The sequence below is a fragment of the Lissotriton helveticus genome, chromosome 4_1 (genome assembly GCF_964261635.1).
Source record: "Lissotriton helveticus chromosome 4_1, aLisHel1.1, whole genome shotgun sequence".
NCBI lineage: Eukaryota > Metazoa > Chordata > Amphibia > Caudata > Salamandridae > Lissotriton > Lissotriton helveticus.
The window spans coordinates 1,351,774,435-1,351,798,435 of record NC_136063.1 but is presented as its reverse complement, the minus strand read 5'-3'; positions in this window follow the sequence as shown (position 1 = coordinate 1,351,798,435).

The window sequence follows — 24,001 nt, the reverse complement described above, 5'->3', positions numbered from 1 at the left end:
GGGCACCTTGGTAACAGTAACAACCCTTATTTTCGTATTTACAGTATCACACACTGTACTAGGAGGAATGAACACTTGTCTTGGTACTTCAAGAACAACTACACAGACCATTATAAAAACACACATGCTTTCCAGCCTTGTGTTGTTTCAAATAATCAATATATATTGTAGTATATCTAAATGGAGTTATGTGTGTTGGTGATTAACAATATCAGTGATTATATGGAATAGGCCCAGATTAAAAACATGCAGTATGAAGATAAAAAATAAGAATTAACAAACGTCTTATTAAAAGAACAGTTTTCATGGAAAATACCGAATTTTGTGGTATAAATTGCAAATCGTTGTTCGTTGATCGACTAACTTGTTGAGTTCATTACTCATCAGAGGACATGTTGACATCATTGGGTGCACATGGAGCATATGTATGAACTTCATGAAGACCATACAGAGCATGTTCATAGTTCACAGTCTTAGTATTTGCTTGATGAGCAATTGATGTTCGTCTGAGGCAGTTGATGGCAATTATGGCTACTCATCAAGGGGCTTGAAAGATAACTGCAAGCCAAGCAATTCATCAAGAGCTGCATTGAAAAGTTCCCTGGGTGATATTGCTCTGTCATAGGTAGCATCTAGTTGAAGGGGCAGATGTATTAAATGGTATGGTTTTTGATGCTCAAGTAGAGGTTGAATACTCATTTCCATATCCAGTTAAGCCACAGGGGGCTGTTTCGGATGTAAGTCCAACATGATCTCAGTCAGACAGTTTATGCACTAGAACATATTTTACTTGTGCAGCTTTCATTTTGTGAAATGTGATTATTCAGTGGTCACTCAGGTCAGATAATCAAGCATGTCCCATGTAGTGTGCTATGGTCTCTTTACAGCCTTGTTCAGCTGGTTGTGTGTTCTCCATATAGTTGATTTCTTTGTTAGAACAGGAGAAAGAGGAGGAAATTCTGGCAGAGTAGCAGTATGATGATTGGAAATCCTCAAAAAAAGCTGGAGAAAAGGAAATGAAGAAATCTTGGAATCAGTCCAAACACTGCTTTAAATACAGTCACCAGATTCAAAGCTCTAAAAAAGATGCAGAACACCAGTGGTCACAGATGAAGTAAATACTGTTTGTATGATATCTACATAATGTCTTGGGCATTGTGTGTGTAACAGTCTTGGAGTTTCTGAAGAATTTATGGCTGTCTGCAGATTATAAACTTCAGCGCAGAGTGACTTCTTTTTGTAACAGAACAGTCAATAATTTGTTTACATCAGATTACATAGAGTTCTTACAGATGCTAGGCCAAGGATGTTCCCAATTCAATTTTGAGTTGTAGGATACAAGGTCTGTCCACAGCACTGTATTGTTTTTTAAACTGTTTTCAGGTATGGCTGACTGAGTTCCAAACCTCAGCAAGTAACATTTGTTAAAAATAAATGAGACCCTTTATTCAGAAGGTCATGATGTGTGGGAATGGATGCAATGGGGGAATCAGATACAACACTACTTAATCCTGGCATCAAAGTACTACACATTTCATGCAATAATATAGTGTCATACAGAAGGTAGTGTCGTAAGGGATTTCTACAATTTGCTGTATTGATGTACACAAGGTAATCTTCATTTTTATTTGAATATATTTGGGAAAAAGGACATTTCCATGAATGGCACAATTGTGAATTGTGAATTGTTTCATTCCAGCCAATGGATATAATACTTTTGACAGCTGTGGAAATGACAAGCTGTAATGGGTAACACAATATTACCATGTATTAACAAGGTACTAGGCGGATTGTTAATGGCTGTAAATGTTGCATCTCCGACATCCTCTACACTTAACAGGGTGCATGTACATTCTTTTTTAGCTATTGTCTTTTTGTGTGAGTAGCAAATTATATGGTTTAACATGGCTGATTCCTTGAGAAGTTGCCAAGGCAAGAAACCTGATCTTAATGTTTGTAGTGCCCTATTTATTTGTATAATTGTTCTTAACTAAGCCTTCCCATGTTGTGACAAATTCAGCTTGTCTCCTTTAAGGAGGTCTAAGGTTGAGGACAAAATGTGATTTAAAGAATACAATCTTTTAGATAGTGTGTGCATTCCATTGTCGATAACTTTAAAAACACTTTTGCACGTTTTCTTGATCAATTTGCCTAATTCTTACTGCCACTTCTTTCTCTCAATAGGTGTTCAATTCATTAGAGATTGCATATATTCTTGTGCTGAATAATCGTTTATTTCTTTTATGATGTAATCCCAGAAGAAAGACAGAAAACTCCATATTCTTGCTAATTGAGCAAAAGGGTTCTTTTACAGCTGAAAGACAACAATGTTCCAACCATTGTTGGCAAAGCTTACACAATATGCGGTAACTACTACAGCAGTTTGTGTATTGTACCATGGATCAGGACGAATAATTTAGACATATTAATTTTCAATTGCCAATTATTAAACACAGACAAATTGACTTTTGGAATAGAAGGTTTCTTTAAATCCTCCATTATTCCAAATCCCAGATAAGTAGTCTGCTAGATAGTTTTGTTTAGAAAGATCATTTCTTTTGGTATGATACAGGGCCTAAATAAGGCTTCCTTTCCTTACATCTGCCAAAATTTGGTTCTTTAAATGCTTTTTTTCATCAACATTTGCATTACATTACTCATATCCTTGAAAAGGCAAGTTTTGACTAAACTCAATAGAGTAAAGCAGCTTGTTGATAGTGATCAGATTTTTTAGAAGCTGCTGTTGTTATATTTCATATCGGTACCCTAACATAGGTCCGGAAAACATCATGCACTTTCCCTACATCAGCTCCCCTTATTTCATATGAACGAGCCTTATAAGGACATAACTACAACTAAGGACAGAATGCCTTACAAGGACATCACACCTTATAAGGTCTGCAGCCTTTTATGGACTAAACCTTTCACCTAGTTTTATGACGAGGGCTGGTTTTGCCCGATTGATATTGCTAAGACGTCATCCTTTGCACATATGAATAATTAATAAGTACACTCTCCAGGAGGTACACTTCACCTCTCCCATCGATGCTCAAGGTTTAATCCCCAATGTTATTGTCATACTGAACAATGGGAAACAGACATACATAGACTGCAAAAATACAGCACCTCTTGCTATCAGAGAGCAGGAGGGACCCGAGACTTCAAGGCCGACACACTGACCAGAGACGCTGCAGCTCTGGCATGCCATCGCTCCAGCTGACAGTGGTCTGATGATCCCTTGCGAGGTGTCCAACTCAAGTCCAGTACGAAGTCCCATACTCTCACGATTCAGGTATGCAGGTTTGACTAAAGCCTATTGGGATTCTTGGCTCTTAGACTTAGGCTCTTAGGCTTAGGCTCTCTAGCACCTACTCACATGCTAGGTACACTTAGGTACATCTAGTCAGGCATCTTCGGAGTATGCACTTTATTTTATAAATGCATTATATATTCATGTATAGGTTCATGACTGTTGCAAAATGGTAGAACAATACTATTTCTTCTTATTCACTGTACTGCTGGTTCTATATCTCTGCTACTGTGTTACACTTGTAACAGCACACTTGTTCTGCATGAAAGGAACTACTGTACAATACATTTCTTATTGTAAGCATGTTGGACTGTTTCTTCTCTGTATCTCTCTGAGAGTAAAAAACAAGCAAGCACGAGCGGTTGGGTGAAAAGTAATATATTGTTTCCACTAGTCTGAGGTTATTGTGTTCTAAGGTTGCAAAATCTAATCTCTCTGATAACAGGAGATTCTAGCGGCACTGCGAGCTAGCTAATGCAAACCATAGGCTAATATATGCAGCGGGGTGTACAGAGTCAGTCTGCCACCAGACCCATAGTATATGTTATCCGTAAATGTCGTAGGTCCTGCATGATAGGGTACTTTTTGGGACTACACTAAATACCTATGTTAGGGTACGGATATGACATATAACACCCACTCCACCGTATACTTAACAATATTAATACACATTTATGAAATACACATTAATAACAGTGTCAGTGCATACAATTAACAAGCAGTTATTTAAAATGTTTCTAAGAATGTTAATATTTCATTAAAAAAGTTTAAAAAATGAGGAAAAAGTTTCTTTGGTATTGTTTGACATTGTTGTTAAGTTCCGCAAATCACCGGTTTAAATGAGTTTGATCATACAAGTTGAACTACTGTAAGCGTACTTAGAATGTCATGCTTTGAGATAGGAAGTGTCAATTTGAAAAAATTATTTTAAGAGAAAATGAAGGGAAAGAAAAAAGTTCCATATTTGTTCCCAGCACATGGTTAGCCAGATTTAGATTAAATGTCCTGGCTGGGAGACATAACATTGTCGCTGCCTGCTGTTGCAGTGGACAAACATTGTAGTACCTTGCATAGCACGTCAAGTGTGCATAGATGAAACTCCTCAGTGCCGCCAACAGTTGTTGGTGAGACAGCCGGTGCTGTATTCAATACCTCAGTGCCAAGGGTGGAGCTGAAATCCAACTCGATCAAGGGCACCAGCGGATCCTCGGGGAATGCATGCTTTAGGATGGGAATACGCTGGGGACAAAGTTGATCATGGGACCGCAGTGGTTCCAGCCTGGAGTTTAAGTCTGCTGGCATCTCCGTTAGAGGTGTCAGACAGATGTCTAACTCACATTCTCCTCTGCAGAACTGGCATCGGAACACAGCTACGATGCATTCGTCGTAGACTGGTCTGAAGGACAGGAACCAAGACGCACTAAGTTCTCAAAGGCAAGGTGCACCTAGATGTTGTACCATGCGTCCACAGTAATATCTTTCCAGGAGAGCTTTCACAATATCACTGGTGGTTGGTGCATCCATTGCGAAGCAGGTAAGAGGCAATAAGGATTCCAGCTACAGTAAGCAGTATCAGAGTTAGACGCCCGAAGATGATTCCAAACACGGAGTGTAGGAAGTTAGGAATAACTCCAAGGATTGTCTGGAATGTGCTAAGAAATCCGGACCCTATGTTCCTATGACCTCTTTGTAAGCCTGAGAGCTAAACGCAGGACCGCGGTCAGAGTGTAACGTTCAAACTGCATATGTACTGATGAAGACTCACAAATCTTTTATAACAGTTCGAGCAGCAATCTTGAGCAGGAATCTACTGCTGCCATGATATACCTGTAAGCCCTCCGTTTGTAAGGGGCCACAGTGGTCCAAGTAGACACATGCAAGAGGTTTGTCTGATTTTAGTAATGGCGTCTGTGCCGGGCGTGCAATGGTGGAGCCTTTCATCTGCTGGCAGATGTCACATTTCAAGACACTCAGCTAGATTCATCAATGTCCCAATCTGCGAATCCCAAATTGCGGAAAAAAGCGAATCGCAATTAAGGAATCGCAGATTGGCATTCATGAATATTTGAGCCAAAAAAAAGCGATTCGCATTTGGCCGCAATCGCCGATTGCGAGTTTCAGAAAATCGGTAAATATTCGCATAATCGGCCGATACCCGGGTAGATTTTGCGATCTCGCAAATTGCGATCTCGCTAAGTGCGAGGTCACAAAAACGGGAAGTCGCTTTTTGAGCACAGTGATGACATCACAACCAGGAAGTAGGCCGGTTCCACCCTCATTCAGCAGTGAGAGCCTGTACAGGAAGCATCACATTCAGAGGTCCCCTCCAGTGTGCCTACAGGAGTTGTGCAGGATACACCCCAGTGGCAAGCATGACTGAGGAAGCTGCAGCTGGATCTGCTAGTGGGCGCAAAAGGAAAATCAAATTTTCGGAGCAGGAGCTAGAGTTCCTGATAGAAGGAGTCTGCAAGGACTACAATCGCCTGTTTGGCAAAGATTCGAGGAGGGTGCCCGAGGCGGATAAGAGGCGGCTATGGTTGCGCATCCGCGCAAAAGTTAACTCTGTGGGGGTGACCCAGCGCTCCGTGGACGAACTTAAAAAATGCTGGTATGACCTCAGAGGGAGGTCAAAGGAGAAGATAGCGGAGAGGCTGGGGGAGCGTGTGGCGACAGGTGGAGGGGAGCCCACTGTCCCACCGAATACACCACTAGAGGACCGAGTGGAGGAAACAATAAATCCACAGGCATGCGTGGATGTGACACAGCTTGACTCCTCCCGACCCACACAAGACACACCAGGTAAGTGCCATGCGACTGTGACCCCCTGTCCCCTAACAATGTCCATGACTCCAGAGCCCCCATATCAAACCTCAGTCATGCAGCCAAAGCACACCACTAAAGCGCTATTGCATTGTGGGACATGTAGTCTGACCACAATTACCATCTTGACCCATTAAGCCAGACATGTTTAGTGAGAGTCAATCCTGTAGCGACTCAGGGAATGGTAGTCTGCATGCATGTAGGAAGCCTAACTGTGTAAGAAACATGTCACTAATCAACGTCCACTTTACATCACAGGTGGCGTAGAGGTCCCAAGCACAGACAGCGATGGACTGGTCATGGACATCACGGAGGACAGAGAGGGAGACACAAATCTCTCCCCACAGCCCGGACCGTCTGTACAAGCTGCCGCACCAGCGCTCATCACACCACCTGCCCCTGTGGCCAGTGTCACCCCTGTGCCAGCACGCGCTGCTGTAGCAATTGATGTTCGTCTGAGGCAGTTGATGGCAATTATGGCTACTCATCAAGGGGCTTGAAAGATAACTGCAAGCCAAGCAATTCATCAAGAGCTGCATTGAAAAGTTCCCTGGGTGATATTGCTCTGTCATAGGTAGCATCTAGTTGAAGGGGCAGATGTATTAAATGGTATGGTTTTTGATGCTCAAGTAGAGGTTGAATACTCATTTCCATATCCAGTTAAGCCACAGGGGGCTGTTTCGGATGTAAGTCCAACATGATCTCAGTCAGACAGTTTATGCACTAGAACATATTTTACTTGTGCAGCTTTCATTTTGTGAAATGTGATTATTCAGTGGTCACTCAGGTCAGATAATCAAGCATGTCCCATGTAGTGTGCTATGGTCTCTTTACAGCCTTGTTCAGCTGGTTGTGTGTTCTCCATATAGTTGATTTCTTTGTTAGAACAGGAGAAAGAGGAGGAAATTCTGGCAGAGTAGCAGTATGATGATTGGAAATCCTCAAAAAAAGCTGGAGAAAAGGAAATGAAGAAATCTTGGAATCAGTCCAAACACTGCTTTAAATACAGTCACCAGATTCAAAGCTCTAAAAAAGATGCAGAACACCAGTGGTCACAGATGAAGTAAATACTGTTTGTATGATATCTAGATAATGTCTTGGGCATTGTGTGTGTAACAGTCTTGGAGTTTCTGAAGAATTTATGGCTGTCTGCAGATTATAAACTTCAGCGCAGAGTGACTTCTTTTTGTAACAGAACAGTCAATAATTTGTTTACATCAGATTACATAGAGTTCTTACAGATGCTAGGCCAAGGATGTTCCTAATTCAATTTTGAGTTGTAGGATACAAGGTCTGTCCACAGCACTGTATTGTTTTTTAAACTGTTTTCAGGTATGGCTGACTGAGTTCCAAACCTCAGCAAGTAACATTTGTTAAAAATAAATGAGACCCTTTATTCAGAAGGTCATGATGTGTGGGAATGGATGCAATGGGGGAATCAGATACAACACTACTTAATCCTGGCATCAAAGTACTACACATTTCATGCAATAATATAGTGTCATACAGAAGGTAGTGTCGTAAGGGATTTCTACAATTTGCTGTATTGATGTACACAAGGTAATCTTCATTTTTATTTGAATATATTTGGGAAAAAGGACATTTCCATGAATGGCACAATTGTGAATTGTGAATTGTTTCATTCCAGCCAATGGATATAATACTTTTGACAGCTGTGGAAATGACAAGCTGTAATGGGTAACACAATATTACCATGTATTAACAAGGTACTAGGCGGATTGTTACTGGCTGTAAATGTTGCATCTCCGACATCCTCTACACTTAACAGGGTGCATGTACATTCTTTTTTAGCTGTTGTCTTTTTGTGTGAGTAGCAAATTATATGGTTTAACATGGCTGATTCCTTGAGAAGTTGCCAAGGCAAGAAGCCTGATCTTAATGTTTGTAGTGCCCTATTTATTTGTATAATTGTTCTTAACTAAGCCTTCCCATGTTGTGACAAATTCAGCTTGTCTCCTTTAAGGAGGTCTAAGGTTGAGGACAAAATGTGATTTAAAGAATACAATCTTTTAGATAGTGTGTGCATTCCATTGTCGATAACTTTAAAAACACTTTTGCACGTTTTCTTGATCAATTTGCCTAATTCTTACTGCCACTTCTTTCTCTCAATAGGTGTTCAATTCATTAGAGATTGCATATATTCTTGTGCTGAATAATCGTTTATTTCTTTTATGATGTAATCCCAGAAGAAAGACAGAAAACTCCATATTCTTGCTAATTGAGCAAAAGGGTTCTTTTACAGCTGAAAGACAACAATGTTCCAACCATTGTTGGCAAAGCTTACACAATATGCGGTAACTACTACAGCAGTTTGTGTATTGTACCATGGATCAGGACGAATAATTTTAGACATATTAATTTTCAATTGCCAATTATTAAACACAGACAAATTGACTTTTGGAATAGAAGGTTTCTTTAAATCCTCCATTATTCCAAATCCCAGATAAGTAGTCTGCTAGATAGTTTTGTTTAGAAAGATCATTTCTTTTGGTATGATACAGGGCCTAAATAAGGCTTCCTTTCCTTACATCTGCCAAAATTTGGTTCTTTAAATGCTTTTTTTCATCAACATTTGCATTACATTACTCATATCCTTGAAAAGGCAAGTTTTGACTAAACTCAATAGAGTAAAGCAGCTTGTTGATAGTGATCAGATTTTTTAGAAGCTGCTGTTGTTATATTTCATATCGGTACCCTAACATAGGTCCGGAAAACATCATGCACTTTCCCTACATCAGCTCCCCTTATTTCATATGAACGAGCCTTATAAGGACATAACTACAACTAAGGACAGAATGCCTTACAAGGACATCACACCTTATAAGGTCTGCAGCCTTTTATGGACTAAACCTTTCACCTAGTTTTATGACGAGGGCTGGTTTTGCCCGATTGATATTGCTAAGACGTCATCCTTTGCACATATGAATAATTAATAAGTACACTCTCCAGGAGGTACACTTCACCTCTCCCATCGATGCTCAAGGTTTAATCCCCAATGTTATTGTCATACTGAACAATGGGAAACAGACATACATAGACTGCAAAAATACAGCACCTCTTGCTATCAGAGAGCAGGAGGGACCCGAGACTTCAAGGCCGACACACTGACCAGAGACGCTGCAGCTCTGGCATGCCATCGCTCCAGCTGACAGTGGTCTGATGATCCCTTGCGAGGTGTCCAACTCAAGTCCAGTACGAAGTCCCATACTCTCACGATTCAGGTATGCAGGTTTGACTAAAGCCTATTGGGATTCTTGGCTCTTAGACTTAGGCTCTTAGGCTTAGGCTCTCTAGCACCTACTCACATGCTAGGTACACTTAGGTACATCTAGTCAGGCATCTTCGGAGTATGCACTTTATTTTATAAATGCATTATATATTCATGTATAGGTTCATGACTGTTGCAAAATGGTAGAACAATACTATTTCTTCTTATTCACTGTACTGCTGGTTCTATATCTCTGCTACTGTGTTACACTTGTAACAGCACACTTGTTCTGCATGAAAGGAACTACTGTACAATACATTTCTTATTGTAAGCATGTTGGACTGTTTCTTCTCTGTATCTCTCTGAGAGTAAAAAACAAGCAAGCACGAGCGGTTGGGTGAAAAGTAATATATTGTTTCCACTAGTCTGAGGTTATTGTGTTCTAAGGTTGCAAAATCTAATCTCTCTGATAACAGGAGATTCTAGCGGCACTGCGAGCTAGCTAATGCAAACCATAGGCTAATATATGCAGCGGGGTGTACAGAGTCAGTCTGCCACCAGACCCATAGTATATGTTATCCGTAAATGTCGTAGGTCCTGCATGATAGGGTACTTTTTGGGACTACACTAAATACCTATGTTAGGGTACGGATATGACATATAACACCCACTCCACCGTATACTTAACAATATTAATACACATTTATGAAATACACATTAATAACAGTGTCAGTGCATACAATTAACAAGCAGTTATTTAAAATGTTTCTAAGAATGTTAATATTTCATTAAAAAAGTTTAAAAAATGAGGAAAAAGTTTCTTTGGTATTGTTTGACATTGTTGTTAAGTTCCGCAAATCACCGGTTTAAATGAGTTTGATCATACAAGTTGAACTACTGTAAGCGTACTTAGAATGTCATGCTTTGAGATAGGAAGTGTCAATTTGAAAAAATTATTTTAAGAGAAAATGAAGGGAAAGAAAAAAGTTCCATATTTGTTCCCAGCACATGGTTAGCCAGATTTAGATTAAATGTCCTGGCTGGGAGACATAACATTGTCGCTGCCTGCTGTTGCAGTGGACAAACATTGTAGTACCTTGCATAGCACGTCAAGTGTGCATAGATGAAACTCCTCAGTGCCGCCAACAGTTGTTGGTGAGACAGCCGGTGCTGTATTCAATACCTCAGTGCCAAGGGTGGAGCTGAAATCCAACTCGATCAAGGGCACCAGCGGATCCTCGGGAATGCATGCTTTAGGATGGGAATACGCTGGGGACAAAGTTGATCATGGGACCGCAGTGGTTCCAGCCTGGAGTTTAAGTCTGCTGGCATCTCCGTTAGAGGTGTCAGACAGATGTCTAACTCACATTCTCCTCTGCAGAACTGGCATCGGAACACAGCTACGATGCATTCGTCGTAGACTGGTCTGAAGGACAGGAACCAAGACGCACTAAGTTCTCAAAGGCAAGGTGCACCTAGATGTTGTACAATGCGTCCACAGTAATATCTTTCCAGGAGAGCTTTCACAATATCACTGGTGGTTGGTGCATCCATTGCGAAGCAGGTAAGAGGCAATAAGGATTCCAGCTACAGTAAGCAGTATCAGAGTTAGACGCCCGAAGATGATTCCAAACACGGAGTGTAGGAAGTTAGGAATAACTCCAAGGATTGTCTGGAATGTGCTAAGAAATCCGGACCCTATGTTCCTATGACCTCTTTGTAAGCCTGAGAGCTAAACGCAGGACCGCGGTCAGAGTGTAACGTTCAAACTGCATATGTACTGATGAAGACTCACAAATCTTTTATAACAGTTCGAGCAGCAATCTTGAGCAGGAATCTACTGCTGCCATGATATACCTGTAAGCCCTCCGTTTGTAAGGGGCCACAGTGGTCCAAGTAGACACATGCAAGAGGTTTGTCTGATTTTAGTAATGGCGTCTGTGCCGGGCGTGCAATGGTGGAGCCTTTCATCTGCTGGCAGATGTCACATTTCAAGACACTCAGCTAGATTCATCAATGTCCCAATCTGCGAATCCCAAATTGCGGAAAAAAGCGAATCGCAATTAAGGAATCGCAGATTGGCATTCATGAATATTTGCGCCAAAAAAAAGCGATTCGCATTTGGCCGCAATCGCCGATTGCGAGTTTCAGAAAATCGGTAAATATTCGCATAATCGGCCGATACCCGGGTAGATTTTGCGATCTCGCAAATTGCGATCTCGCTAAGTGCGAGGTCACAAAAACGGGAAGTCGCTTTTTGAGCACAGTGATGACATCACAACCAGGAAGTAGGCCGGTTCCACCCTCATTCAGCAGTGAGAGCCTGTACAGGAAGCATCACATTCAGAGGTCCCCTCCAGTGTGCCTACAGGAGTTGTGCAGGATACACCCCAGTGGCAAGCATGACTGAGGAAGCTGCAGCTGGATCTTCTAGTGGGCGCAAAAGGAAAATCAAATTTTCGGAGCAGGAGCTAGAGTTCCTGATAGAAGGAGTCTGCAAGGACTACAATCGCCTGTTTGGCAAAGATTCGAGGAGGGTGCCCGAGGCGGATAAGAGGCGGCTATGGTTGCGCATCCGCGCAAAAGTTAACTCTGTGGGGGTGACCCAGCGCTCCGTGGACGAACTTAAAAAATGCTGGTATGACCTCAGAGGGAGGTCAAAGGAGAAGATAGCGGAGAGGCTGGGGGAGCGTGTGGCGACAGGTGGAGGGGAGCCCACTGTCCCACCGAATACACCACTAGAGGACCGAGTGGAGGAAACAATAAATCCACAGGCATGCGTGGATGTGACACAGCTTGACTCCTCCCGACCCACACAAGACACACCAGGTAAGTGCCATGCGACTGTGACCCCCTGTCCCCTAACAATGTCCATGACTCCAGAGCCCCCATATCAAACCTCAGTCATGCAGCCAAAGCACACCACTAAAGCGCTATTGCATTGTGGGACATGTAGTCTGACCACAATTACCATCTTGACCCATTAAGCCAGACATGTTTAGTGAGAGTCAATCCTGTAGCGACTCAGGGAATGGTAGTCTGCATGCATGTAGGAAGCCTAACTGTGTAAGAAACATGTCACTAATCAACGTCCACTTTACATCACAGGTGGCGTAGAGGTCCCAAGCACAGACAGCGATGGACTGGTCATGGACATCACGGAGGACAGAGAGGGAGACACAAATCTCTCCCCACAGCCCGGACCGTCTGTACAAGCTGCCGCACCAGCGCTCATCACACCACCTGCCCCTGTGGCCAGTGTCACCCCTGTGCCAGCACGCGCTGCTGTAGCACTGCCCGTCACACAGTCCCCAGTGGGACATGCTACACCAGCTCCAGTTCGCCAACCAACCCGCCGCCCTGCAGCTGTGAGGAGCCAGTCCAGCGGACTGGTGAGGGGTCAGCGCACAAACATTTCTAGTGCTGGTAGGGGGCAAAATGTGCAAGCAGGTGGGCTATCCATCGAGCGCAGGATGCTCCATGTGCATCAGACACAGGCACGTCATCTCGGGGCCATCCACCTGCAACTGGACAATACCACCCGAAATGTTGCAGTAATGTCTGAGCGGATGACAGCTGCTATGGAGGCCAACACACAGGCCATTAACAGGCAGCGGCACTCAATCGCCGCAGACACCGCCAACTACTGACCCGCCTGTCGGCGTACACGCGGTCGAACTATATTATAGGTAACGCTCCCTCCCAGCTCTCGCGACGCTCCTTGGCAATGCAGGTCCAAATTGTCCAGTGCTGCCAGGACGTTGCGACAGCACTGGAGCATGTGGCCACTTTAGTCCAGGCCATGCAGGCTGCCAACCATGGCCGGGGGGGGGCCGACGACACAAGTGAGGCTACACACAGCCATAGCAGCCAGTCCATCCCTCCGGTGGTAGCACCCCGCCGCAGCAGCAGGCACTCTGCTGCCTCACGGCCTACTGAGGAGGAAGATGTGGAAAGGAGGCTGGGAGCATCTGCCCGGAGGCGGCATTGAGCATTGACATTGACATGTGGGGCCATGCTGCTGTTACAAGCATGCCCTCCTGGAGGACAGACATATGGCGCAATATGTCATTTATGTACAAGTTAGCAGAATGCCAAGTTTATTGTGCTTTAACAAATAAATATGTTCTGACTACCTTAATTTGACTCATGTCATTATTAATGTCCTCATGCATGAGTGAAGTCATGGGTGTGGGGAGCGGGTGCATTAGAAATGGTTAATGCAGATTGCGTTACGGCGCCTGTGTCCCTCAGCAGGATTCTCCCCATGTGCGTGACGCATATGAGTAGGTGGTTGGTTGTCCCCTTCCGACTCAATGCCAGATATGTCAACAGGGATCCTGCGCTTGGTATCAATGTTGTGAAGGATGGCACACACGGCCACAATGCGGCAGCAGAACTCAGGATCGTATTTCATGGCTCCACCTGTCTTGTGCAGTTTGCGGAACCTGCTTTTTAACAGGCCAAATGTCCTCTCAATACAATTCCTTGTGCGTATGTGTGATGCATTAAATCGCCGTTGCTGTGGTGTTGCAGGGTTGAGGTATGGGGTGAGGAGGTACTCACGGAGAGCATAGCCGCTGTCACCTGAATGAAAGGAGCAGAGGGTGAGTGCCTGTTCTGCGCAGCTACATGATCACAGTGGACAATTTTAGGGCATGTGTACTTACCTAGTAGGTGTCCTTCCCCAAAGTCTCCCCTGGCCAGTCGTGTGTGGATGCCGCTGTGCCTGAAGATGAAGGAGTCATGTGTGCTCCCCGGGTACTGTGCCACAATGTCAGTGATAATTGTTTTTGCATTGCACACCATCTGGATGTTGAGGGAGTGGTAGCTTTTCCAGTTGCGGTACATGTACTCAGTTTCAGCAGGTCGGCAAATATGGATGTGTGTACAGCCAATACATCCAATGACGTGTGGGAATTGCGCTACATTGTAAAATTGCAGCTTGGTCTCATTGAGGTCCTGTTGGCTGGTGGGGAATGATATATAGTGGTGTAGGCGGGTCAGCATTGCCTCCAAGAAACTACTTAGGCAGCGGGACATGGTGGGCTGGGATATCCCCCCTGCAACAGCGACCATCCACTGGAAGCTACCGGAGGCCAGGAGGTGCAGGCAGCACAATACTTGCACATGTGTAGGCACGGCATTGGTCCTCCTTGTAGGGTGCTGCATCAGGGGGTCTTGGTCCCTGGATGAGCTTGATAATCATAGCCCCACTCAGGCGGTACTTGGCATAGATTTGCTGCCTGGTTTGGCCCAGAAGGGTGACCCGCTGGCGGAAAATCCGGTCCTGTATCCTCCGTCTGTTGCGTGCAGCTCGCTGCAGCCTACGCCGCCTCACCAGCATGTAGAGTCCAGGCATTGTGGGAATCCCCAGGCTCCAGCTGCATGTCCTTAAATGTGTTTGGTCAGCCCTGCACCTGTTGGGACTAACCTAACTGTTTTTCAAAACTATTTTTTTTCGCTACTGGTTACCACCTGATTTGAGTTCTTCTTAATTTACGCGTCGCTATTAGCGATTTTATCATTTTTCGCAATTAGCGATTTTTCATGGATGCCGATTGTGACTGATTTGCGAGTTCGCAATTGAATTCGCAGAATCCATGGATTTTCGCTATTTCAGATTCGCTATTGCCCTTCCTCCAGGATTCTGCTAATTTAATCGCAATTTTTTTTTGCGAATACGCAATTTTGGTATTTTCTGTTTCTTGAATTCCTTTCCGTCAAATTGCGCTCGCAATTGCGAATTAGCAGCTATTGCGATCACAATTTGGCTTCATGAATCTAGCTGATAGTCCTTAGTTCACTTAGTTAACCCCGGCCACCAAGAGTGTTTCAGTAAAGAAATAGTCACAGTAAGACCTGTGTACTCAGAGCCCAAACCCTTGTGTGCAGCTAGCATTAACCCTTGCCTACGATCCATATTTGGTATCACTCGATCCCCCGCTCCAGGAATCTGAGCATATGGAATGTTTTGTGCATCTAATTTCTAGGAGTATTTGAGTGGAAATTGTTTAGGTACTGCTGTGCTGCCTTTCCAAGATGCAATGACAGCTACACAACAGCGCGCAGCCCTCGCCACCTCTTTAAGAAGATGCGCTGGAATGTTGAACCCTTGGAAGAGAAGAACCCAGAGTCTCGCACAGAATAATATTTTCTGTGCTACAGAGACACGGGTGAGGACCTGAGCAGAATCAGCCAGGGGTCCGCTGTTGTCAAGATGCAGAAGCTGTGGTCGATAGGTCGCTGGATGACAGATCTGAGCTGCAGTGATCTCTATTGTTGGATCCTATGTCCTCAGCCAGTGGGTGATTACCAGCAGCTTTTGACCATCGGCTTTGAAGAACCTTCGCAGACCTTGGCTACTGATCTCCTTGTACAGATCCTAACCAACCACGGATCTGTTCCCAGCCCAGAGGGACTTTCCAAAGCCAGAGGAGAGCCCTGTCGCTTGTCCTGCCAGTCAGGACCAGCGACCGCTGAGCCAGCCCAGGCGAGGTCGCCCCCACTCCGCTGCTCCTGCCCGCTGACTGCCTGACTGCCTGAGCTCTGCTCTGCTGCCTCGTTGCTGCCACCTGTTCACTCTTCCCCCCTCCTGCTGCCTCGTTATTGCCTTCTGCTAACTTTTCCCCCTCTGCTGCCTCGTTGTTGCCCCGGTGTATTCTTTTTCCCCTCTGCTGCTGCATTTGTTTTTCCCTTCTATTTTTGCCTTTTTTCCTTCAGTGTACCCCTTCCCCCCTTCTGCTGCCCTCCCCCTTCCTTGTGTGCTGCTCCCTTCCGCCGGACGACCCAGCCGCCGCTGAGCCGCCCTCAGACCTCCTTCCCGCCACAGACCTCCGCCGACTCCGCCCCCCTCCTGCCCATTGGCCGCCCTACTCCCGCCACCCAGCTGACCCGACCTCCCGGCTCCTTACTTATGACGCCCCCTGAGCGACAGCGCAGCGGACGCGCGCAGTGGGAGCACCGACTGAGCGCCGAAGGTGCGCCAAAGGTAAGCCCGTCTGCGCCCATCCGCGCCTGGACCGCGCCCAGCGCCAGGACCCCTGGCCCTCCCCGCCGATGCAAGACAACCCGACTGACCTACGACGCCGCCACTCTCAACGCACTCAATGCCGTCCGGTCCCACGCCTGCTGCCGAGCCACCCCGAGACGCACCCACAGACCCTTCACCTGCTGCACCTGCAAGTTCACCTGCCTCCGAACCTGCCCCGCACCCGCCAAGACAAGCACCAGCAGCAACCACCTCAAGTGCATCCTGCTCAACACCCGCTCCGTCCACACACACGCCGTGGAACTCTGGAACCTCCTCGACGCTACATCACCGGACGTCGCCTTCCTCACGGAAACCTGGATGAACGCCTCCTCTGCACCCGACATCGCCATCGTCATCCCGGACGGGTACAAGATCATCAGGAGGGACCGCATCAACCAGACTGGAGGAGGCATCGCCATCGTCCACAAGAACACCATCCGCATCACGACCGACGCCAACGACTCCCTCGCCGCAGCCGAACATCTCCACTTCCAGATTCACACCGACCCAAAGACGACCCTCAGAGGCACCCTTGTCTACAGACCCCCGGGACCACGCACACAATTCAGCGAAGACATCACAGACTTCATCAGCCCACACACCCTCCCCTCCGCTGACTACATCCTCCTAGGGGACCTCAACTTCCACCTGGAGAACAACAAGGACCGCAACACCACCGCCCGGCTAGAAAACCTCGCCAACCTCGGACTAAAGCAACTGGTCAAACCCCCCCACCCACTACGCCGGCCACACGCTTGATCCTGTCTTCTCTTCCAGCAAGTACATCACCTTCAGCCACGCCACCGGACTCCACTGGACCGACCACAGCTGCGTCCACTTCAGCTTCAAAAGAACCACGACCCACCACCACCCGCAACAGGTACCTCACAGGAATTGGAGCAAGATCACCGCGGACCAGCTCACCACCTCCCTCAGCCAGAGCCCACCCGCCAACACAACGAACCCCAACGAAGCAGCCCGCAACTTCACACAGTGGCTGACCGCCTGCGCCGATGACCTCGCGCCACTAAAGAACCCTCCCAGCAGACCCAGAAGCAAGAAGGCATCCTGGTTCACCGACGAACTCAAGGACTCCAAGAAGACCTGCCGCACCCTCGAGAAAGCCTGGCTCCTCGACCGGACCACCGACAACATGACCGCCCTCAAACACGCTACCCGCAAGCACCACCAGCTCATCCGCACCACCAAGAAGAAATCCCTGAAGGAACGACTGGACAACAACGCCCACGACAGCAAGGAACTCTTCACCATCGTCAAGGAGTTCTCCAACCCCAGCACCGGCACCAACGACATCACTCCGTCACAAGACCTCTGCGACTCCCTCGCCTCGTTCTTCCACCGCAAGATCGCCGACATCCACAACAGCTTCGGCGCACCACCCATGCACCCAACCGTCGAACCCACGCCCCCACCGCCACCCTTCTCACCTGGACCATGGTGACCACCGAAGACACAACCTGCACGATGAACACCATCCACTCCGGATCACCGACCGACCCCTGCCCACACCACGTCTTCAACAAGGCCGACTCCACCAATGCACCCCAACTCCGGAACATCATCAACACCTCCTTCAACACCGCCACCTTCCCGGAGAGCTGGAAGCACGCCGAGCTCAGCGCCCTCCTGAAGAAACCTACAGCGGACCCCACGACCTCAAAAACTTCCGCCCCATCTCGCTCCTCCCTTTTCCTGCTAAAGTCATCGAAGATCGTCAACAGACAGCTGACCGCCTTCCTCGAGATGAACGGATCCCTCGACCCCTCGCAGTCCGGCTTCAGAGCCAACCACAGCACCGAGACCGCCCTCATCGCAGCCACCGACGACATCCGGACCCTGCTCGACAAGGGGGAAACAGTGGCCCTCATCCTCCTGGACCTCTCTGCTGCGTTCGAACTGTCTGCCACCGCATCCTAGTCCAGCGCCTCAGCAACATCGGTATCCAAGAGAAGGCACTGGAGTGGATCATCTCGTTCCTCGCCGGAAGAACACAAAGAGTCCGCCTCCCCCCGTTTCGCTCCGAGGCCACCGAAGACATCTGCGGCGTCCCGCAAGGATCTTCACTCAGCCCCACCCTCTTCAACGTCTACATGAGACCTCTTGCAGCCATCGCACGCCAGCACAACCTCAACATCATCTCTTACGCCGACGACACCCAGCTGATCCTCTCCCTCACCAGAGACCCCGATGCCGCCAGAACCTGCCTACACGAAGGGATGAAAGACGTCGCCGAGTGGATGAAGGACAGCCGCCTGAAACTGAACTCTGACAAGACGGAAGTCCTCATCCTGGGATCTTCGCCCTCCGCCTGGGACGACTCCTGGTGGCCCCCAGCCCTGGGCACCGCACCAAAGCCAACCGACCACGCACGCAACCTGGGCTTCATCCTGGACTTCTTCCTCTCGATGACCAGACAAGTCAACGCCGTCTCCTCATCGTGCTTCAACACCCTACGTATGCTTCGCAAGATCTTCCGCTGGATCCCGACCGAGACCAGGAAGACTGTCACCCAGGCACTCGTCACCAGCCGACTGGACTACGGAAACGCCCTCTACGCCGGAACCACAGCCAAGCTACAGAAAAGACTCCAGCGCATCCAGAACGCCTCCGCCCGACTCATCCTGGATGTCCCCCGATGCAGCCACATCTCCAGCCACCTGAGGAACCTGCACTGGCTCCCCGTCGACAAGAGGACCACGTTCCGGCTCCTCACCCACGCACACAAGTCTCTCCACGACCTGGGCCCCAAGTACCTCAACGACCGCCTGACCTTCTACACGCCCACCTGCCAGCTACGGTCCACCAGCCTCGCCCTCACAGCCATACCACGCATCCGAAGAGCCACCGCCGGAGGAAGATCCTTCTCTTACCTTCTCCTACCAGCTGGAAGGATTGAAGGCATTCTCAGAGGACTAGACCTGATGGGCAACAGCACAGGAGCCTCGCTCAGCAGACCCCAAGACAGAACTCACTCTCTCTAAAAAATGACATGTATAAATTGTCTTTTTTTGCAAACAGTGGTGGAGTGAGATAATAAAAATGATCTGATGTAGTATTTTAATGACAAAAAAAACAAACAAAAAAGAAATGACAGCTACCGTTATATCTCCATCTATTCTCGTTTTAGAATGAGTCAGCGCAGCTACGGAAGCCGTGCAAACAGCTCCCTTTGCGGCTTCATCAGCCAATGAATTCCCTTCAACGTGCACGCCATCACGTTGATGACTCAGTGTATAGATCGTGTGAGTCCTTAGTAGTTCCGATTTCAATTCTGCTACCTATTCCCATAGCATTATGTGCTTTATTGTGCCACCTTTTGCATCTTTAAACCTGTTCTGCTCCCAATGTTGTAAGTACTCATTGTATGACTGTACACAGTAAAAGGAGTCACACAGAATTAGTGTGGAGAATTAGTGATCCGTATTTACAAGTGCCAGTATCAGTGCTTTTAATTCTGCCAACTAAGCCATGCACTCTCCTAGAGATTGCGTTTTCGTGCAACTAGGATGGAACTTGCCATCATGTATGCGACCTTTTACGATTGCACACACTGAAAAATGTTGTTGCTTACTCCTTAGGGTCAGTTGCGTAGATCCGTCAGTATATATTATATATTCATACTGTTCAAGAGGCAAGATTTCATTAGGTAGAGGATATTCTTGTTCATATTGCAGGAATGCCTGAGTTTTTAAACTGGGATCAAATCTGTATTCGTCTGTTGCAGTTAGAGAATCTGCCCATTGTATCCACCTGGGATATAAAGCTTTCGCATCTGGGATACTGGCCATTGTAACAGCTTCTAAAGCTGGTACTGAAGTTACGACAATAATGTGTTTCCCCTGAGTCAGTGCTCTTTCTCTTGCTACCGCTTTCTGAACTGCTGTCAGGATTTTTTCTGTTGAAGTGAAACACATTTCTGCATTTGTGTGCAGGTTTGATTTGTAAGAGATTGGTACTGTTTCTCCTTCATTAAAGATTAAATAAGTGTACCGGCATTGACCCGCTATGATTCGGATCACTAAGTGGAGTACGTTTACGCCTGTTTGTAAGTGTTTTGAAGCTATCACTTCCTCCTGGAGTGAATGAAGAATATTACTATGTTCTTGTGTCCAATCCTTGACCGAAAATTCAGGTTTTAATGATTCATGGAAAGGTTTTACCCTTTTTGCATAATCTAAATTTTATGTCCTGCCAAAATTTAGGAAACCTAGTATTGATTGTAATTTTTTAAAAGATTTAGGAGGCTGGAGCAGCGCACACTTTTCTAAAAAGTTAGCTGCCAGACATTTGCCTGCATTTGACAGCTTATATCCCAAAAATTGGACATTGAGGGTGGTTATATTATCGATTTTTTAAAGTTGAATTTGTAGTGTTCTGCAGCAAATCCCATTATAATGGTGCTTACCCTGGTCAAGCGCCTCATCAAGTCGTCGTCTGTTAGATAAACACTTCTTCATCAAATTTGTGAAGTAACTCTGTTACCCTTGCTGAAAATACTGTGTTGTTTTTGTACCCTTGTGCTAGACAACAGAATTGTCGCTTGGACCCAAACGTACTGAAGGCGGTCACATACCAGCTTTCAGGTGCTATATTTTGGCAGAAAAATCGATTTGAGATATCAAGAGTGGTTTTGTATTTTTTGCGCACAATGTTACTCCTTAATGTGGCACTATGTGCATTTTGGACAGCAAATGTCCTTGTGCATGAGTTTAGATGTCTGTAATCTAAAACTAAACGATAAGTATTGTCAGGTTTAGAGACAGGAAACAGGATTGTTCATTGGAGAGGTACATTTTTCGAATAACCCCCAATACTCAAGTTGATCTAAGATCTCCCTGACCTGTTTTTTAGCTTCTTGCTTTATAGGATCTTATATCTTATATCTTAAAGGGGTTTTCTATAGCGCTCTGTCACCATAGGTTTCCTGGCGCTGATTGGGTACTGAAGATTGTGAAAGAGGGGTGCTAGCCAGACTGTGTGAAGAGACTGGTTTTCTGAAGTTTTCTGAATTGCAGGAGGGAATTGGAAGATTTAAGCGGGAGGGGCTGCTGGTTCCAGAGTTTGGGAGCCAAGTGAGCGAATCTACAGCCACCGTATTTTTTTTAGCTTAATTGACGGTGCAGCTAAGAGTTGACGATGAGAGGACCGTAAGTTATGTACCGGACAGTAGGGAGTGACCAAGGATTTGAGAAAGGCAGGAGAAGTTCCAGTCACAGCTTTGAAGGTCAGGCAGCCGATCTTAAATGCGGCTCTCTGTTCGACCGGCAGCCAGTGGAGTTTGCAAAGTAGTGGTTTTGCAGACTGCCACTTCGGGATTTTATAGGCCAGTCTGGCCGCCTGGTTCTGCACGATTTGAAGCCTATGAAGAAGATATTTGGGTAGGCCATGGTACAGGGAGTTGGAAAAATCCAGGCGGGAGAGCACCAGGGCAATCAGTACTTGTATCAGGGCCTCGGGTGTGAGGAGATGAGAGACTTTCCTGATTTTCCTTAGCTGAAACATACAGGATGACACAACCACACCCACCTGAGGCTTAAGGGAGAGCTCTGCGTCTATGATAACCCAGAGGCTCTTTGCAGACTTCGCCGGGGTGGGCGGGGAGCCAAGCTCCAACGGCCAGAACTGAGGGCCCCAATAAGTGGGGCTGTTGCCCGGAAGGATTAGCTCAGTTGTCCCCGGGTTCAACTTAAGCTGGTTGAGGTTCATCCATTGCTGGATGTGTAGCATGACAGCGTGACAGTCGAGAGCTGCATTAAGAGTATTGAGAGGGAAAATGATTTGCAGATCATCTGCGTAATTGAAAACGGTAATGTCCCATCTCTTCAAAGAGTGGATGAGCGGGTGGAGATAAAGATTAAAAAGCAGGGGGGACAGAGAGGAACCCTGGGGCACTCCGCAGATGGATGGTTCCTTGGCAGCCATGAAAGGGCCTAGGCGAACCGCCTGGGTTCTGCCTGTCAAAAAATATTTGATCCAGGTCAGAGCCAGGCCCCGGATGCCAGCTTGTTCGACACGGTGGAGAAGGATGTTATGGTCCACCGTGTTGAACGCTGCTGACAGGTCCAATAGGACAAGCGCCGGAGGAGACCCTTTGTCGGCATTACCCCTAAGAGAGTCCGTAACTGCCAGAATCACAGCCTCAGTCGAGTGGGCCGGTCTAAAGCCGGCTTGATTGGGTTCAAGGTAGTTGGAGCACTCGATGAACTGAGAAAGGCAGCTGGTGACGTGTGCCTCCAGAAGTTTGGATAGGTAGGGCAGGAGAGAAATAGGCCGATAGTTGACAAGATCTTCCGGGTCAGCTCCAGGTTTTTTCAGCAGAGGTACCAAAACAGCCTCCTTAAAGGAGTTAGGTACTGTGCCGGCCTCGAGAGAGGTGTTTAACAGAGGCAGGATGCAGTCCGGCAAAGCCAAGCAAATGTGTCCGAGAACGGAGGGAGGACAGCAATCATTGGGTGAACCGGATTTGACTCGAGAAGCGAGTTTGGTCAGGGTGGAGGAATCGAGGACGGTAAAGCGTGATAGTGAGAATGGATTTCCAAGAGAGGGAGCTGGTTGGGCAGCGAGGGGGACGGGGGAAATGGTATTCTTAATCTTAATGATTTTTTCAGTGAAAAAGCTATTTAAAGCATTGCAGGACTCTTGGGTGGGGACCTGGGAAGGGAGGTTTCTGGCATCAGACGTCAGCTCACCCATGATTCTAAAAATCTCCTTAGACTTATTAGGTGCAGCGGAAATCCTTTCGGAGAAGTGTGAGGATTTTGCTGCTGTGATTGCGCTTTTATATATTTTACGTGCCGCGACATATGCCTCTCTGTCAGTCGGTGAATAATTACGTCTCCACCTGCGTTCCGCCTGACGTAGTTTAAGCTGCTGGGATTTCAGGAAGGTATTGAACCACCTGTGTGATTTACTATGACGGGAGCGGGGAAATCTGGAGAGAGGGGCAACAAGATCGCTGGCTTTTGTGATCCAGTTGGAGAAATCGTCCTCCAGGATCTGGACAGTCGCGGTACTGCGCGATGGAGGTTGGGTATCGGCCAACAAGGAGAGAAAACCTTGCAAATCAAGGGTACTCCATTTACGAGCGACCCCGCCTGCCAAGGGAGGAGCTTTGACACGGCCCCTGACTGTAATCACCGTGTCGATCATATGATGGTCCGACCAGATACAGGGGGTGATCACAGGACAGGAGAGCGTGAGGTTGTGGGTCCAGATATGATCTAATATATGACCCCTAATGTGGGTGGGGGAGGAGACAAGTTGGCTCATATTGAAGTTAGAAAGAACTTCAAACAGTTCGGCTGCATGGGGCCCGGCGTCGCTATCATTGTACCAGTAGTTGAAATCGCCAAAGATAGCGACTCGGGCAGATGAAGTGATCAAATTAGCTAGTTGTTCGCTAAAAGTGGCAGGGAACAGAGGCTTAGAAGACGGGGGGTGGTAGAGGACAATAAGAGTAAGAGCTCCCTCACCTGTTTCGAGGCTGATAATGAGGTTGTCTACGTCAGCAAGGGTGAAGGAGGACGTAGAGATAGATTTGAGCTCCTTCCGTATGACAGCTGCCACCCCTCCACCAGCACGGCCGGGA